Source organism: Adiantum capillus-veneris, chromosome 20, assembly GCF_014529385.1.
Source record: "Adiantum capillus-veneris isolate H3 chromosome 20, ASM1452938v2, whole genome shotgun sequence".
NCBI classification, from domain to species: Eukaryota; Viridiplantae; Streptophyta; class Polypodiopsida; order Polypodiales; family Pteridaceae; genus Adiantum; species Adiantum capillus-veneris.
In genome coordinates, this window is record NC_140950.1 from 128460164 (window position 1) to 128478996 (window position 18833).

The 18833-nt window shown below is 44.7% G+C and overlaps 1 pseudogene across 1 annotated transcript in view; it reads left to right on the forward strand.

Annotated features, from left to right (window-relative positions):
* The first annotated feature begins 3484 nt into the window (after nt 1–3484).
* Nucleotides 3485–18833, forward strand: part of LOC147433221 (uncharacterized) — a 44593-nt pseudogene continuing 29244 nt past the window's right edge. The window contains exon 1 of the transcript XR_015185595.1: nt 3485–3997. The product of XR_015185595.1 is annotated as an uncharacterized LOC147433221 (transcript). The remainder of the gene's footprint in view (nt 3998–18833) is intronic.

Sequence of the window (18833 nt, forward strand, 5' to 3'; positions counted from 1 at the left end):
GGATGCAATAGAGGCAAAGGTGGATGTGAAGACAACTACATTAGCTTGTAATCAGGGTGGGCTTGGTTGATAGGGTAAGTTGAGTGGGAGGGAAGGGGTAGGGTCAGGGGAGGGGATGTTGACATTGAAATGGAAGATTGAAGATGTAGTTGCTATAGATCTTAGTATTTTTGAGGGAGGACAGTGAACAATGGAAGAGGGTACAGGGATAGAAAGAAGAGAGGAGAGGAATGTGACAGTGAGAGGAAGGGTTTAGCAGGTAGATGAAGAGGCAGATCCAGGAGTGTGTGAGAATGAGAGGGAGAGTTTAGCAGGTAGATGGAGAGGGAGATGCAAAATTCTGTAAGAGTGAGAAGGAGGATTTAGCATTTAGATGAAGAGGGAGATGCAGCAGGTCTTGGCTATGGTGGGCATGGCTACTTTGAGGAAGGGGAGTGAGAGAGAAAAAGAGGAGACATGGAGAGAGAGAAAGGGATTTTGGAGGCAAAAAATGATGTTTTGATATTAGAATAGGTTTGGGGTCACTTTTTGGGGGGAAATGACTACTTTTGAAAATTTCAAAAATTTTCAAATTTTTTAGGGTTTATTTTTGGCCGAGCCTTTAGAAAAAAATGAAAGGTGGGGTTCTCTTTTTTTACAAGGGTCCCTCTCCCTCTTTATGACACCCCCTTTTCTCTAGGAGATGCTGAAAAGCTAGAGAGAAAAGGTAGCCTCCTAGTCACTACTTACCCCACCTTTTCTAAGCTTGAAGGTTAGAAAATGACCTACCAAAATAGCCCCCATCATTTCCTTTGTCTTCCTTAATCACAACATACTTCCTTAAAATTAGGGATTCTTACAAGGCCCATGGAGAGTCCATATTTTTCCTAATGAAATAGCTAAGAGGTGTTGAAAAGAATACCTCTTTCCACTTTCCATGAAAGTAACAAGCTGACATAACTCATCAGTCAAGATTAAGTCCTTGAATTGCTTCATTCGTAAACAACCCCACCATAACTAGTATTCAAGGTTGAGAACCTGACCTAAACATGAAGGGTATAAACTTAGTCACAACATGCTTTGTTTCATGATAAGCAAACTCCAACTAGAGAGATAACCTTTCCAATTGGATTGCTTGGTGCTAATTTACGTGTCTACCTATCCTCTCAAGATGGTTGGCAGTACTGAGATGTGTATATCCCCACCGTTTACTGACAATCCTCCAAAATGATTGTTAAACCTTGCAACATTGCTCAGTAATCAACAATGTTGGGAACAACCATCTTGGCTAACTTTAGTCCATCGATCTACAAAGCACCCAAACCTACATTACCTTCGTTAGTGATTGGTGGATCCATAATTAATCTCTCATAGAGATATTGCACATATAGTGTTGAATGCTTTATAAGGTACCAATGTAATGAATGTGCATGCCGCTCCAAATCAGCCTTTGCTAAACTAGGGTCCATAACACTAGTGTGCATGCATTTAGCAAAAATAGATATGGACCTGCATAATCATGATCATACTTGCCATTGCTTACGATAAACGTTATGCTCACAGCCCACAGGGAGATAACTAAATACTTTCTACGTGAAAGTTGTGCTAGCATATTTGGACCATAATAGAAACTGAAAATTAATGACATCTAGGGACCAAATGAACTTGTTCATTAACAGAACATAGCTTTGCTACATTTGTAAACAACCATCTGTTAAAGTTGTTTAACCATACTTGTAACCTTAATAAATCTTACTAGGTATGTGACAATTTCTGGCCACTGAAATTGTTCCTGATATGATGTACTCAAAATGCTCTAATAAATGGATTTGGCTAGTACCTAGGGACTTTGTCACGACATATCATTGAAATAATGGCTGCTAGTGTCAGTCTAGAGACTCATATTCTCCACATGTGGAATATGTCTCATATAAGGATGTCCGAAAAAATGAAATCCATCAAGTACGAGGTGTATTTGTTGTGGAGGTAACTGTAAACACTCGACAACATGAGTGAGGACCCTGATAACTCTTGCTACTCCATACTAGCTAAACCGAACTCCATGAGTTCCTAAACCATGTTGTATCCCTTGTGACAACATGTGCTGAACAAAACCCTACCATATAGGTACATAACTGTAGGATGCAATAGTGTATATGCTATACGACTATCCTAAATTTATTTGCTCCTCCATGACCTTGTCATGTGTCTGAAGAGAAAAATGGATGAAAGCATTTTAGCTTATACATCCTACTTAGGAAACTTAATCAGAGCATATGCAAAAAATGAATAAAACCAAATCATATGCATATGTGGAGGTTGAACATAGCGTTCACTTACTTGTATGAACCTAGCCTTACTTTCAACTAGCAGGCCGGGAGAGGGGGGGGGGGGGGGGGGGGGGGGGGGGGGGGGGGGGTTGACATGAACCTCCCCAATGGGGATCAATGGTCCCTGTCCGAAGGTTGGGGCAACGCTCATCTACGCCGTCGAATCGTGGATGTGCTCGGTTGTGATCACAATGTGATTATCTTGTGATGTGATCACAATGGGGTTTTTTCTATAATTAGAATGTGATCGCCATGTGAGATACACATGAGGTGTGATCCGGATGTGATCAGGAAATATCAAAACCCAAGATTTACTGATGTACAAGTCACAAGGAATAGTTTAATGGTAGGGCATTGGTCTAGCAAGCTTTCCAAGGGAAAGAAGATTCTTTCGATTTTAAAATTATTCCCCTTTTAGCTTAGGAAAAATTACCAGAATACCCCTCTAATTTGTGAAAATTCCCAAACTACTCCTCAAATTTCAAAAATTCTAAAAATACCCTTGTATCTATTTGGTTGGATTGCTCAAGATTTTCCATTTTAAAATTATTCCCCTTTTAGCTTAGGGAAAATTACCAAAATACCCCTCTAATTTGTGGAAATTCCCAAAATACTCCTCAAATTTCAAAAATTCTAAAAATACCCTTGTATCTATTTTGGTTGGATTGCTCAAGATTTTCTAATCTTTATTTCTTTTTGACAATTGAGATCTGTTTTTGTGTGCTTAGCATGTAATTTGTCACAAATTATATGGCAAAAAAGACAATTATGTCTAAAAATAACGAAGCAATTCATCTCCAAAACCTACATAACCAATTCAAATTCTAGTTTTAGCATCTTTTGTTGATAAACAATTAGTCTTCTTATGAAAAGCTATAACTTTTTTTTAATCTTTAGAGACATTTAATCTCATAATCAGGGGTATTTTGGAAATTTTGAAAATTTCGAAGAGCATTTTGGGAATCTATGACAAAACATTTGGGAATTTTTGAAATCGAGGGGTATTTTGGTAATTTTCGCTTTAACATATTACATTGATCTTGAGGGGGCCGAGGAGAGGCCTCATGACGTTCAAACAAACATAAGTAAATGTAAACACACCCACATTTCAACGAAATGCATGTAGACGTTCGATTAGGGCATTGGGCTGCCACAACACCCGTCTGGGTACTTGCCATTCGATTATTTCCCAAATGGAACGGCGTCGTAGGTCTCCGCTTTTGTGCGTGGAGTTCTCCTGGGTCTTGATTCAAGACCCCGTGTGCTTTTGCGGGGCGCGAATTTGACGTGAACCTGAGGGATAGGCTAGTTCTACACCTATCTCACTCTTATCGGTTGCCGAGAGAGAGAGAGAGAGAGAGAGAGAGAGAGAGACGCATAGACTGCATGGCCGCTTCCAAACGTAGGGAGCCACCATCAGCAGCAGCAGGGGCGGTATTGATGTCCTGTGCATTGGCAGGAGTAACCCTCTTTCGCATCAGGCCTCGAGATCCTAGTTTCGAGGTTTTGTCTATCACTTTCAAGGGTTTTAAGTTCCGGTTCTGTACTGACTCTCCGTTGCTCCTTGCAGTCATAGATGCAGAGCTCATACTCTCCATCAAGGTTACGAACCCCATGTTCTGCCCATCGAATATACCAGCACCATCATGGATATCTTCTACCATGGTGACCTCCTCGGCCAGGCTAAGGTACCCTGAGTCTCCTGCATTACTTGTTCATGTGATTCTGCATGTTCTTGAGGTCAGCACTAGCTAAACTTCGCCATGAAACCTTGTATTTCATACATGTGTCGATCATTGGCTTTTTCCATGGCACCCATTACATGCAATCTATCCTCTGTGCAAATTGTGCAGTGTAGTTTTAGAATGAGTGCCTTGTTTGAAGCGTTCTAGCTTTCTGTGAGGTTGTTTTTGTGTAAGCAATGGCTCGTTTGCTCCAGCCATGTGATGGGGATGAGTGGCTGCTTGTTGTGTTACATCTTCCATGAGCTCTTGATGCCTCACTCCTGGTGCTGGCTTCAGCCTAGCCTTTTATTTCCATTTGTTTTCCAAACAAGGCTGTTCTTCCTTGGCTATGTGCGATGGGTCCCTAGGGTCATTTTTGGCTGCTACTTTGGATGAAGCATTTGCTATTGAAGCACGTGCACATTTGTAAACCTTCTTGTGAGTATGTGTCTCAAGTAAGCAGGCCATTGTGAATTGCATCACCTCAAAACCTCCCACACTCTCGCACATAAGTACTATGTGAAAAGGGATGCATTGCTTGTGTGGTTTGCATTTGCTTGCAAGTCACAAGAAACTTAAATATGCATAACCCAATAGGCTTGTCAAAATTCATTAAGCTCTGGACGTTATCCATTAAGTAAACCACTTTACCAGCCTATCTTTTTCCTTGTTTCAGCAAGTTAGGGGGTATGAACTACAAGCTATTTGTAAACAACCAATAGGGATGCCAATTATTTAAAGCAACTAGGTGTATTTTATATCCTAGGTTGCCTCTATTATTAGGGAATAATTTAGCATCCTTATGTATGTCTTTGGGTGTATACTCATAGTAAATGGCCATCTGTATAGATTCATTACTCCATGTAGGTGTGTGCATGTAAATTTCCACCCCATACTTGTCAGAATAGACAACAGAAGATGCAGTGAAGACAAGAACTGGTCTCCAATCTGGTGGACACCTCGACTCCGATGTGGCTCGATTGTGATAAGATCGTATAGCACAAAGAACAACTGCAATGCCACATGAATGAACAGGGCAATTGTGGAGAAGAGAGATCAATGAGGTAGAAAGGGACATGACATGTGAGAATGAGAGAGATAGAGATCTGGGAAAGGCTCTCCATGCTGATAACAAATTGCCCATCAAGTGACCAAGGGTGGTCCTGCATAGATTTGACATGCCCCAATGGATAGACCCGAGGTGCACACAATTGTGACTTCTACTGCCATTTGCTCCTGCACATGAGACCACTATGTCAGGTGTAGCGGAATTAAAATGGTGAAGATTTAGTTTTACACTTCCACAAAATCCTTGCCTTCTTTCCTTGCGTTAGTGAATATTTTGTGCTTCAATGAATGTTCCTTTTATGTTCCCTTGAAGAGAGGGGTTGAGAGAGTGCATTAGAGATGTGTAGAGGGAGAGAGAAAGAGAGAGAAGAAGAGAGCGACACCCGATGGGGTCCCAACCAACCCTCTCAAGGCCCCCCCCCACACCGTTACCGACGTGGTATTTGCTTTAGATTGCATAAATGGAATGTATACACAATGCAATACCTCAATGCAGACTCTAATGACTTGACGACGACAAATCACCGCGGTAACTCCTCGGGAAGAGGCACATCCGGGGGTGATTTGATGCACCTTGGATCCTTCTCGATGTAGGAATTGTGGATGACCACCATGGGCTGATTTGCACTTCCAATGTGAGAAGAATGATGGGCTGAAAATGCAGACCTCGACGAGGGCGATGATGGACAACAATGGAGCACTCGATTTCGGCGAGGGAATGGCCGAGGGGAGGGCTGAATTTGCTGCCGAAGTACTAGACCGCATCTGTCAATGGGAACTGATGTGGATCTCTTGCACACCCGGGGAGGGATGGGCTGAAAACCAAAATGTTGGCTGTTGATTTTTGGAAACGCTAGCTGCGGGCTGAATTCTCCAAAACGCTAAGAGCTCTTGCTGAAAACGCTGGCTGAATTGCAGTTCCTGAGAATGATATAAGCGCTAGCTCCTTGGGTCCCTTTATAGGGGAAGAATAGGCCTTAAGTAATTATTAGGCCTTAGTTAGGGCAAGTGTCCACCAACTTACCCAACAATAAATCAATAACTTGATTTATTAAAATTGAGTCAGTGGGTGTCTAATTTTTGGGTGAAAACTGTCACACATCTGCCCGACCGGGAATCCGATCGTCGAGCGGTTTGGACATCGGATTCCTTTAACCTAGAACTACATGCTCGTCCTGCCAGATGCCCACGTAGTGCTGTAACATCTGTCAAAACGTGTATACAAACCATTTATGCAAGAGGGTTCCAAACTGGAAAACCTAATCTAATGGACTTGTTCGGACATGCAGGTCCTGCGAACAGGCTCACAAAATTGTCGGTACTAATCCTCCTAGGATTCTAGACATCCCTATCTAGGAAGAAGGGGAAAACTGGCTCTAGAAGTCGATGAAGTATGTCCACGTGGCACAGAGCCATGTGCACGTGACATCCCCTCTTGCTTAAGGTGAGGTACGGGTACCGATCTGCATGGCCTCCTTGTACAAGGCTAGCAAATCCGGATAGTGGATGAAAAAGCTTTTGTCCACCCAAGCATCTTCATGTGTCCCTCGATCCTTGAACTTGAGGAAATGTTGCTTTGCTTTTGTCTTATTGCCAAACTGAAATGGAAGCATTCGAAAACACTTCGACTTGGTGACTTTGACTGGAACAATGATCTCCGGTGGTTTTTCTTTTGGATTGCTCCTTTGGAAGTCCACCCTTTTGGCGGCAACTCGACGAGTCCACTTTGGAAACTCACTGTGCCTCCTGTGGACGCTCCAAAGGAACGGCCATGTGAGGTCTTGACTTCCGGAATTTGACCATCCTTGACTTGAGTGTCCTGAAATCCACAGAAAACTAAAATGAGTTTGATTTCTTATGAACAAAGAGAACGGGTAAACCAAAAGACTGTACCTTGGGAGGGCGAAGCCTCCTAAATGAAAAATCACCTGGTTTTGGCTTCACTTCATCGGATGGAGAAATTTTTTTACCTACATGTTCTCGTCATGCAATTGGTTCGGAGACAATGTCCATAGGTTGATGGGGAGGGTGTGTAGGGGAATGCTTATCCGGGGAAAACACCGAATTGACCTTAACAAAACCTTCACTATACCTGTCAGAATACCCAAGTTCCTTGATGTGGGGTTGACATTTATGACCGCCGCTTGGGCTCCTCGATGTAGCTCTCTGTGAGGCTGGACATGAGAGATGAGAGGGAGAGAGGGAATACTGCTCTCGCCTCGAATGAGGACGGGGGCTGCGACACAGAAGCAGCTATCGGAAAAACAGATGCGGTGGGCGAACATCTTGTCACAATTTCACTTTCAGATTGTCCATGTGCAGGGATAAAAGAATTTGGTGGCAGATGCTTTGTCTCGGAAGCCGTTGGTTTTGGCTATTTCCGTGATACATCATAGGAGCTTCGAGGATATGGTCGACCAGTATGCCACATATCTAGATTTTACTGACGTTTTCACACGGATACGGGATGGGGAGATTGTAGCGGGATATTCCATTCGGGATGGCTACTTGATGAGGAAAACCATGTTGTGCGTTACACAGCCGTTGAGAGAAAAGGTTATGACCAAATGCCACTGTCCGCCTTTTACGGGTCACCGCGGCATTGCTACCACCATGAAAGGGGTAGAGAGATACTTCTTTTGGCCGAGACTCAAGAAGGATGTGGACGAGTTTGTGCGCGGTTGCTTGGTATGCCAGAAGGTCAAGTTTGACAGGCGTAAAGCACAGGGATTGTTGCAGCCTTTGTCCATACCCACCCGCCCCTTGGAAAGTATTGCAATGGATTTCATTTTCGATCTCTCGAGAACATAGAGTGGTCACGATGGTATCTGGACTGTTATTGACAGATTTAGCAAGCAGGCTCATTTTATTTCAGTGAAGAAAACAGTCAAGCCGGATCACTTAGCGAGACTGTTTGTGGCCCAGATTTTTAGATTACATAGCATGCCTGAGACGATTGTCTCCGATAGGGACCCCAGATTTACGAGTTTGTTTTGGAAGGCAATTTGGGAGAACATTGACACGGTTGTAGTTCTTGTCATCTTTCCACCCGCAGACTGACGAGCAATTTGAGATTGCCAATTCAGTGGTTTTAGATTTATTGAAGTCTTATATCTCGGATCAGAAGACTCAATGGGAAAAGTATCTACCTTTGGTGGAATTTGCCTACAACAACAAGATACACTCTTCGACGAGAAAGGCGCCATTTGAGATTGTGAAGGCGCTACGAAGGTTTCACCCTTCCTAAGCACAAAAGATAAGATTTTTGAAGCTGATGAGTATACGGGCCACTTAGACACGGCTTTTGCCAAGGTCCGCGAGGCTTTACAGAAATCTCAGGAAAGACAGAAAAAGGCAGCGGATCGCCATCATTGCGATTTGAAATTGAAGGAGGATGATTGGGTGCTCTTTCGTTTTGAGAAGACACGCCTGAGAAAGAAAAAGGAAAAGGAGAGGCTTTTTCCAAAGCTTAGTATCCGATACTACGGACCTTTCCAGATCTCTGAAAAGATTGACGGGAGCAAAGCGAACCCTGAACCCCGACGGCCTCTAAAACACCGGGGACCGAATGGCGCGCCTCGAGCTTGTCATGGTAAAGCAAACAGGGGGCACCACCTAGCTTCAGCGGCTAGGACGCAAACAACACACCACCATAACAAAGTTTTCATCCAAGAGAGATGGATGCTTGGGAGTAATGATGAAGAGGAAGGGAAATGAGATCAAGTGAGAGAGAGAGAGAGAGAGAGAGAGAGAGAGAGAGAGAGAGAGGGGTATAGCGGCTTAGTACTTAGGCACCACAGAAGGATGGCGAATCCGCATACCCTTCACACATACACAAGCTCACTCCAAACACAAGACTAGGTGGCGATTCCGCACACTTCACATGGGCAAAACATTGCAGGAAAACATACTCACAAAACCTCAAGCTTTATTTAGAGAATAAGGCGATGAAATGGGGAGCATAGGGTAGGGGAATGAGAAGGGAGAGAGTGGTAGAGCCCATGGCGGATAGGTGGGAGCTGATGGCGAAGACTCGCACGAGGGCTATGGCCATCATCCTTCATTTAGCCGCCCTTCATCTTCCATAGCCCAAGGGTGTAGAGGTCATGCTTAAAACGAGCATGGTGATTGCGGTGATGGTGATGGTGATGGTGTGTGTGTGTGTGTGTGTGTGTGTGTGTGTGCACTAGGCACACACAGTGCATAGTGTACTCTTTGGTGATGTTGTGTGTGTCTTTAGTGTGATGGTGATCCCTCTTTATATAGGGGAGGAGGGGGGAGAAATTCTAGAATTTAGAAATGAAGAAATCATTATCTACATAGGCCATGTGACTGTGGGCCCCACTTGTCTGGCTGTGTGTATATGTGTCAAAACAGCAGTCTCATGAGAGAGAGACTAAGAGAGAGAGATGGGTTGATGAAAAAAAGTGAGAGGTGACATGGAGAATAAAGTAATTACAAGAGGGGAGTGTGTTCAGAGGTGAATCTGTGTGCAGATGTGTGTGGACACAAGAAAAATCAGGTAACCACCGGGTGGGGATGGGTTTGTGGGCACCTTTTTCAGTGAAACTGAGTGTGTGTGAGTGTGGGGGAGGTTATTTAGCTACAAGACAAGAGACATGGCGCCCTTTAGAGAGAGAGGGGGGTATTTGGGTCATGGGATATGATAGGAGAGAGGAAGGGGGGGTGGGGTATACTATTTTGGAAGATAGCATAAGTTGCATGTGAGTTAGGGTGCATTATTGGCGAGTTAGAATGCATTATTGGTGAGAGGTGGGGTAGCTTGAGGGGAGAGAGAAAGGAGAAAGGACAAGGGGAAGAGAGAGGGGGTTGACCTTTTGAGTGGAGGAGAGGAAAAGGGACACACGGCGGGGCAACAGTGAAGAAAAAGGAGGCAAGGTGGGGATGGGCTGCCCCGCAGGCATGAGGTGGCCTATTTTACCTTTCTCATATATTTACATAATCCTACTTTATTTTTTTCTTACTTTTTCCAATGCCTTTTATCACTCCCTCCCTAAGAGGGGATTTTCATGGGGCGGGGATGAGAGAAGAGGGGTATGGGAGCTTGGCTTGTGAAAAGCCCCCATCAAGATCAATGATGTCTCCTTCCAATTGAAACTGCCTGACACTTGGAGGATTCACAATGCATTTCATGCGACCCTCTTGAAACCTTTCAAAGGTGATGTGCCTGAAGATGGGAAGCCCGATAAGCAACCCGAAGTGGAGGAAAACGAGGAGATCTTTGTTCCTGAACAGATTTTGGCACATAAGGACACAAAGAATAAGGGTAAAGTAAGAAGGCGGTTCTTGGTTAAGTTCAATACCTATCCTGCATTGGATGCGAAGCGGATGGAGGAGGAGGACCTAGCAGATACTCCTCAGATTGTGAACCTTTACCTTGAAGCTTTTGGTTTAGCATAGTCTACTCCAAATGGAACCCAGAATTTAGCTTGGCCGGAGATCTGGTGCAGTGGGTTTGCACAATAGGGGAGTTACTCCGCTCCTTTGTCAACAGATGCCTTGATTTACCAATGTTAGGTGCAACGGAATGAATGTTTGCGCTTTGCTCAAGATGAGTACTCCGAACTGTGCTCAAGGTTTCTTTTGTTCTTATGGAAGGTAGAGCCTTCCGTTCTTAATGAGTGAATGCTATGATCACAAACAAAGTGAATGGACACTGTGCGTGCAAGTGTATGAGATTGAGAGATAGAGAGAGAAGAGAGATACGACACCAGAGATGTTGTAAAGCCCTCCTCCCAAGGCCCCACTCTCGTCGGCGAGAGTGGTCTACTTATGATTGCACAATCTAGTACAAATGGAATGCATGAGACTGATGCAAGTCTAGGCTATGTCGACGATGACGACGGTGATGACGAAGTCGACCTAAGGGCTGAAATCTGCAATCTCTCTACTGCTGTCCAAAAACGCTATGGGCTGAAATCTGCTAATCTTCTATTCGCTGAATTCTGACTCTATGTCGGTGACGATGTCGATGACGACGATGCGACGACAACGCGCTGAAAATGCAGATGCTGAAATCTGCGTTTTCCGGGCTGAAACTGTAAACCTTGCGGAAACTGACCGTGCGGCGCGGAACTGCTGCGGGAAGGTGAGATCTGCGAGGTTCGGGACTTGATCTGTGGGTACTAACTATTGAAAAATGAAAACGCTGATGTTCCTTGACCTTCCGTCGCGGTGAATCTGCAAAACGCTAGGGTGTGTAGCAGATGCAAAAACGCTAGGGCTGAAAATCTTTGCTTCTGTCGCCGTGGCTCTGCAAATGCAAAAATGCTAGGCTGATCTGAGGTGCTGCTGTCGCGGGGATCTGCAAAGGCAAAACGCTGGCTGATCTTGTGATGAAAATGCTAGGTGATGCTGGATCTGCAAAACGCTAGGTCTCCTAGGGGGGTCTGCTGAGAAGTTGTCTGTTGAGCGTGGAGCTCTTGCTGCCTCTTCTGCCATTTAGTGCTAGCTCTAGTTTGCTTATATACAAACTTAGCAAAATTGCCCTACCTACTTTTGTTGGGAAGTCGCTTAAATTAATAAGTGAAAAATGTCAAAAATAGGGAAAATAGAGCTAAAATCACTGGAAAATTTCCCTGACTGATTTTGATGGATTCTGATGGGAATGCTTATGATCATGCTGTGTGCAACCAGAGGATATGCATCTATACCAAGTGACTGGGCATGCACGGTCTACGAATAGACTCACAAAAGTGCCAGATCACTTCTAAATCTAGACTGACTGAACCCTGATCATGCTGTAGCTTGTCCACGGACACATAGGGTTGGATGTGTCACGTGACATTAGAATACTAGAGTCACTGACGTCTCTTTGAGCTTCAGGGATACTTATTCTGTTGTATGACTTTATGAAATGAAATTCCTGAATATGAAACTGATTTGTTCTCGACTTGTTTTTAAGTGCAAGAACTGATAGATGAAATGACTGCAGCATTTTGGTATGAATGATCTCGAATAGACATGGTTGCAATAGGGGTTAGTCAATCGGGCATCTATGAGGTCCTGAGTGGATCTAGATGCGATTGCTAACTGCATTGTCGATAAATCATGGTCTAAGATCCGAATGAATGTTGAATGTCATGTGATGTCAAGTGATGTCTTGTGATGTAGTGTGATGTGACTGTCGATTGGTACATGTGCTAGATGTGTGTTCCTAGTGCGTCGGTACTAACAGTCAGTGTCTGCTAGGCAATTTATGGCCTCTGTCTGTTTTGCAAGCGTAATTAGGGCGATTGCAATGCTTTCAAGAGGGGGGTATGTCACAAACAGGGTGATGTGGCATATCCAGACCGGACACACACACATTCTCTCTTGCAGTGGCGGAAGCCCTCGGAAATCACGTTGAAGGTTCATGTGGCAACAACATACGGAAAGCACTGCACGGCAGTTTGCGTTAGCGCTGGGAAAAGCTTACGCTGGGAAAAAGAACTTACGCAAACGTTGTAAGATGCTTTATTGAACGCAAGAGATAGAGAGAGTTAGAGCTTTAATTTATTAAAAGCTTGTTGTATTGCCAAAGAATGGCTTTAGAGGTAAAAAAAAAGATGGAATCTGCTTTATTTTACTAAGCTTTTGAGTTTACCAGCTTTTGGCATCCCTTGTAACCTTTAAATACGTGGGCAGGGCCTCATAACTCAGAGCATCCGGACACAGAATCCGAGTGTGAGCGTGTTAGGTGTAGTGGAATGAATGTTGTATTTTCTCAAGATTAGTGATCTTTATTGCTCAAGGTTCCTTTTAGTTCTTTGGGGAAAAAGAGAGCTTTCCATCTTGTAGAGTGCTGTGGTCACGAACAAAGTGAGTGGATATTGTGTGTGCAAGTGAATGAGACTGAGAGAAGGAGAGAGAAGAGATACGACACCCGAGAGGTTGTAAAACCCTCCTCCGAAGGCCCCACTCTCGTCGGCGAGAGTGGTCTAATCTTTGATTGCACAAAGGTGTACAACGCGTATGCAATGGACTGATGCAATGGGACTATGCCGAAGACGACGACGACGACGACGATGGCTGAAATCTGAGATCTTCTAATCGTTGAATTTCGGGACTGTTTGGGTGGCTGAAAATGACTGTTTTGGCTGCGTTTTCTTGGCTGAAAAATGAGGTTTCTTAGGGCTGAAAAATGAGGGTCTTTACGGGCTGAATCTGCTACACTTTAGGTGAATAATGCCGGTCTTAATTTGCTGCTGAAATCCAAAAACGCCAAGGGCTAAAATTGGTCCTTCTGTCGCCGGGGTTCTGCAAATGCAAAAACGCTAGGCTGATCTGCTGTGTCGTGATGACGCCGGGGCTGATCTGCTGTGCACAAATCGCCAAGGCTGATCTGACGCAAAAACGCTAGGTCTTCTGTGGAGAAAACGCTAGAGTAGTCGCGGGGGTTGGTCTTGTAAGAAGTTGCTTGTTGAGCAAGGTGCTCCTGGTGCCTCTTCTGCCAGAAAGTGCTAACTTGGGTTTGCTTATATATTAACTTAGCAAAATTGCCCTACCTACTTTTGTTGGAAAGTCACTTAAAAATAATAAGTGAAAATCTCAATAAATAGGAAAATAGGCTAAATGCACTGGAAAATTCCCCTAACTGATGCTAATGGATTCTGATGGGAATTCCGATGATCATGCTGTGTGCAACCGGAGGATATGCATCTATGCTATGTGACTGGGCATGCACGGTCTACGAATAGACTCACAAAAGTGCCAGATCAGTGCTATTCTAAACTTGACTGAACTGACTGAACCGTGCTGTGGTGTAGCTTGTCCACGGACACATAGGGTTGGGATGTGTCACGTGACATCCCCTCCTTTTCAAAGTGAGGTACTTGTACCGAACTGTATGGCGTCGAGGGAGATCGCCAACAGCATCCGGAATCCTGGAAGGGACTCTTCGCCGGCCCACTCTGATGTGTGGGTCGTGCGGTACTTGGACTTCATAAAGGCCTGCAACGCTTGCTTCTTTGGGCCGCGCTGAAAGCGACTCAAAGTCTTCTGTGGCTCCTTCGATGCTTCAACTTCGTCTAGAGTCCTGCTTCTTTCGTCTTCAAGAATCTCCATGGCTGAAAAATCCTGAAACAATCTCCAACACAAAACCATGAACATACCCATTCCATGTAAAGTGAAGGAAAAAATCTTGTCTTCTCTAAAGACTGCGTATGCAATGTCGATGAACATAGAGACGGAGTTACAACCCATTCATCAAACACATGCAATCAATGCGATCGAATCTTTTCTGTTTGATCGAAATCAATCAACTGTGGCAAAGCACAATGGCAATGCCTATGCTTGGTGTGCATACTATCATGTGCTCTTTCGGAAACTGTGTCATGCCAAGGAAGAGACATGGAATGCGACTTCCTTACATACAAAGTTTTCAGCTTTTCACAAAAAATCTGCATATATTCGTGCTCATCCATGATAGAAACGTGCTCAACATACGATATGTCATGCCTAGTAAAAGAGATCACATAACGATGCTGACTAAAATACAGGAAACCTTCACGAATGAAACACTCAAACAATGCGCGCGTATCAATCATGTGAACACATAATACTTCCTGTGATGGTTCTTTGGACCAAGGTTCGAGAGCCAAGATCGGGTCTTCTTGAATGATCAAATCGTCCTGTGGGGGTTCTTTGGACCTCGACTCAAAAGCCAAGATCGGTTCTTCGTGATTGATCGAATCTACGACGAGGTTAGCTTCGCTAGTAAAAGCATCCACTAACACATCATCCTTGTGAACAATCATATCTTCTTCATGCAACTCATCATGCTTGTCTTTTTCATCCAAATCATCATGCAAATCATTATCATTTAAATCATCATCATGCATCACACAATCATGCAAATCCTGTGTGTCATGCTTTGGAGAAGAAGTGTCACCAGCGTGTGACTACTATCTATCCTTTTTGTTGATTTCTTTCTTATTATCTATTTACTTTCACTTTTTGGAAACACCCCTCGGGAAATCTAACTGCCCTGCATTGCATAGCTAGTGTGGAACTGTCCAGAGGGAGTCCGGGCCTGAGGGCAAGAGAGCACTAAGGTTGGACAAGGACTATGGTTAGCCAAGTGGGGTCATTGACTAGCCAAAGTGGAATCCTTTGCTACAGAGGCTACATTTCAGTTCTGGATGTGGCCGCAGTGTACAAAGAGGGTCGGATGACCTAGAAAGATACAATGGCAGCATCTCCTAAAATTTAGGGAACTGCTATTTTGGGACCTGAAAATGTCTTCGCGTCATTACGTGCAGTTTGACATGGGGATCATTTTGTTACTCTGTGGCCAAGTCAACAGAGGCTGCAGGTGAGATATTTTTAGACCCGAGGGTCTAAAGCGGGAAAATGCACAAATGAGTGACACTTGGCACTCTGAGGCCAGTTTACTACTTATAGAGAAGGCAAAAACGTGATTTATAGCTGGGAGGCTCATTTTGCAAGTCTCTGTCACAGGTTAAGAGCTATGGAGTGCTTGCTTTCCCTCTTATGCACAGTGCGGTGCCAGGAGTGATGCCCTGCACGCTACGCACTGCCCTCTCTCTCCCCTTTGGCAGTATGTTATGCCCCTCTAGTGGGCTCTTCATTTGACCAATGTACAGTTGTGTGGGTTCATGCGCGATTGCCGAGGCAAGAGCCTCTTGCACAGGTACTGGATTAGCTAGCGGCTAATCCCCCCGCAGGTACAGGTGAATTCGGAGAGGTTTCACGCCAGAAATCTCATCCAATTCAAAGGGCAAGTAGCCCTACAGGTGCGGGAGCTCGAGGACTTGCTAGGGATGCGACCGGCACGCGAAACGGAGCCCGAAACAGTGAATTACAGCCTGCTGTGTATTTTTGCAGGTTTAGGGTTTTGGCCCTAAACGGACCCTAATACCCCCAGGAGGTTCGGGGACGCAAGGGGACCGCTGTACAGGCGATCTGGCGCATTTTCAGGGCTGAAAACAGAGAATTCAGCGTGCTGCAGATTCTCGCCAGGTTTTGCAAAGTGCCCGTATGCGTCGGGAAAGTCAGTCAATGCGTGGGAATACTGACCGTGAAGGGTTCTAGTACAGTTATGCTGCCGAAATCGGGCTGGAACAGTGGAAATTCAGCCGAGTTTGTGCGGGGCAGCTTGTAGGAACCACAGCGTTTATTCCCTCTTTTGAACAATAAAGAAATACCGAAAGGGGCGCCTAAGTTAGGGGCCAATCTGGTGTCCGTCTACTTATACAGGTGCAATCTAGCAGCCTGTATCCCTCTCCCCTTTGATGTGTCTTGAAAGTACAGGTAAAATAGACGACTAATAATGGGTGAAAGCTAAATCAAGGTTTAAAGTAAAGTCTACCGCCCTTTTTGGATTGAACAGGCCGGTTTCATGGTTCCATCGACGGGATTAAATCACTTTTTCCCATAGAAGTGAGCCTTGGTCAGTTTTGGGCTTGAAGACACAGGGGATCATAGACCAGACACAGGAATTGCAATTATGGCTGACAGACCAGATGATGTGACTGAAGAGGTTTCCTCTTCACAGGGTCAACAGACACATGAAGTGGGTGAGTCCTCAAGACCACCACAGACTGATGATGATATATTCAGGACCCAGTTGGCTACTGCTGTGGCTATGTTCACACAAGTAATGCAGAACCCAAGTTTTTAGCCTTTCTGCAACCTCCTGTTCCGTCTCAGCAAGTTGGGTCACTGGATCATATTCAAAAGCCTGTTAAGGCTCGAGCACAGGTGATTCATACCGCACAGTCAATGGAAACACCTGTACACTTGACGGAGAACATGCAGTCTCCACAACGTATGCCTAAGGTGCAAGAACAGGTGGCTGAGATGCCAGTTTTTCAAGCTGTACCAATTCAGCCCGCCACCTTTCAGCAGCCTATAGCTGGTTCTAATGGGCAGGGAAGCAACTTACAGGCTATGCAACAGGTCTTCCCACCACCTTCAGTACACCCTGGCTATTTTGGAGGTGGATCCGTATTCCAAAGCATGGCTGGTCATGCACCTGGAAATCAGTTTTATACGCCAGGAACAGTGTTTGGGGGTGCTCAAACGATGATGCCTAACCCCATGTACAGTGTCATGGGTATGCAACCAGGGTTTCAAAGCACTCAGGGACAATTTGGGATGCCACAAGCAAATTTTGGTATGGCTGGAATTACAAATCAGCAGCCAAATATGGCATTTCCAGGTCAAGTTAATAGCGGCCAAGGAACACAGATGAACCCTATTAGTGTTCCCATGTTTCAGTCACTTCCATATGACAATTTAACGCCGCTGGAGAGGCCAACTCCGTACAAAGAAGGTGGCAAAGGTGTGTCATTCACGACCTTTACAGGGTTTGATGACAGGAAGAAGGCTCTTTCATTCCTCCAGCAGTTTGACAAGGCCTATGCAGGGGGAAACTTTACAGAGGCTTCAAAGGTCCGCAAGGCAGCCACTTTCTTGACAGGGAATGCGGGACAATGGTGGACAACTTTATTGCTTCAAGGGCAAGCTCCGTCCACATGGATTTACTTCAAGCAGATTTTTGCAGCAGCATGGTTATCTGATGATTTCGAAGCAGATGTCATGACAGAATGGCACCAGCTTAATGCTGCCACTTGCAGAAATCTGGATGATTACAATCGGAAGTTTTGGAAAGCTCTACTTCCAGTAACTTCCTATAGGTTTGTGCCATTGACAGAACAGATTGAAAAATACTGTTGTGGCCTACCCAAAGGATTGAGAAAATACTGCACGAAGACCAAAGTCACTACTTTGACGCAGCTCATCGAGGTAGCAAACACTGGCAATGGTTTGCTCAAGGAGAAGATTGTGAATTTAACACTGGCGTCAAGGCAGGATCAGGCAAGAAAAATTCAGCCAAGAAGCACGTTCCCAATGAGGCTCCTAAAGGGACTCAGGAGTCAGCCAACGCAGGGAAAGACAAAGCTACGGCTGAATCAGAAAAAGGACCAGCAAAGAAATGGAAAAGACGTTTTCCTCGCAAGTCAGAAGAGCAAAAGAAGGTCCTGAGGACAGAGAACAAATGCTTTATATGTGAGCAGCCTGGCCACATTGCTTACAACTGTCCTACAAAGAAAAGGCCAGCTGATTCTGAAGACAAGGAAGACAAGAAAGGAAAGAAGCCCATGGCTGGTCTAGTGCCAGATATGGTGGGCGACAAGCCAAATTCAGATGCAAGTGAGCTTTGCAGAGCATGGGGAAAGGTTAGGGATCAAACAGTGCTTATCTTCTTTGATCCAGGTGCCAAAGCCAACTTTATTTCCCCAGAATTGGCTTCAAAGTTGGGAATCAGACCTGAAGAGATGGGGTATACAGCAGAGGCAGGTTTGGCATGTCCTGGCCATACAGAGGCTGTGACACCCATCATTGGAAAGTTGCGTCTACATATCCAGTCCTATGTAGATGCTGAAGAATTTTACATCATGCCACTGGACGGATGTGATGTGTTGTTAGGTATTCCTTGGTTGTTTCGTGTACAGGGAATCATGGATGCCTACAACAAAAAGATCACTGTACAGAGCAGGGGAAAGACTCACATTCTGGATGTAAAGCTTAAAGGGGAGTCTATTCCTACTGTATCAGCTTCTGCTATTACTTCTGTAATGAAAAAGCATCTTTCTGCGTACTTGGTTTTTGCACGTGAAGTGTCAGATTGTGATGAATCAAATTTATCTGTGCTAGATAAAGAAAGGTCAATGTTTTTACAACAGTATAGTGACTGTTTTTCCGA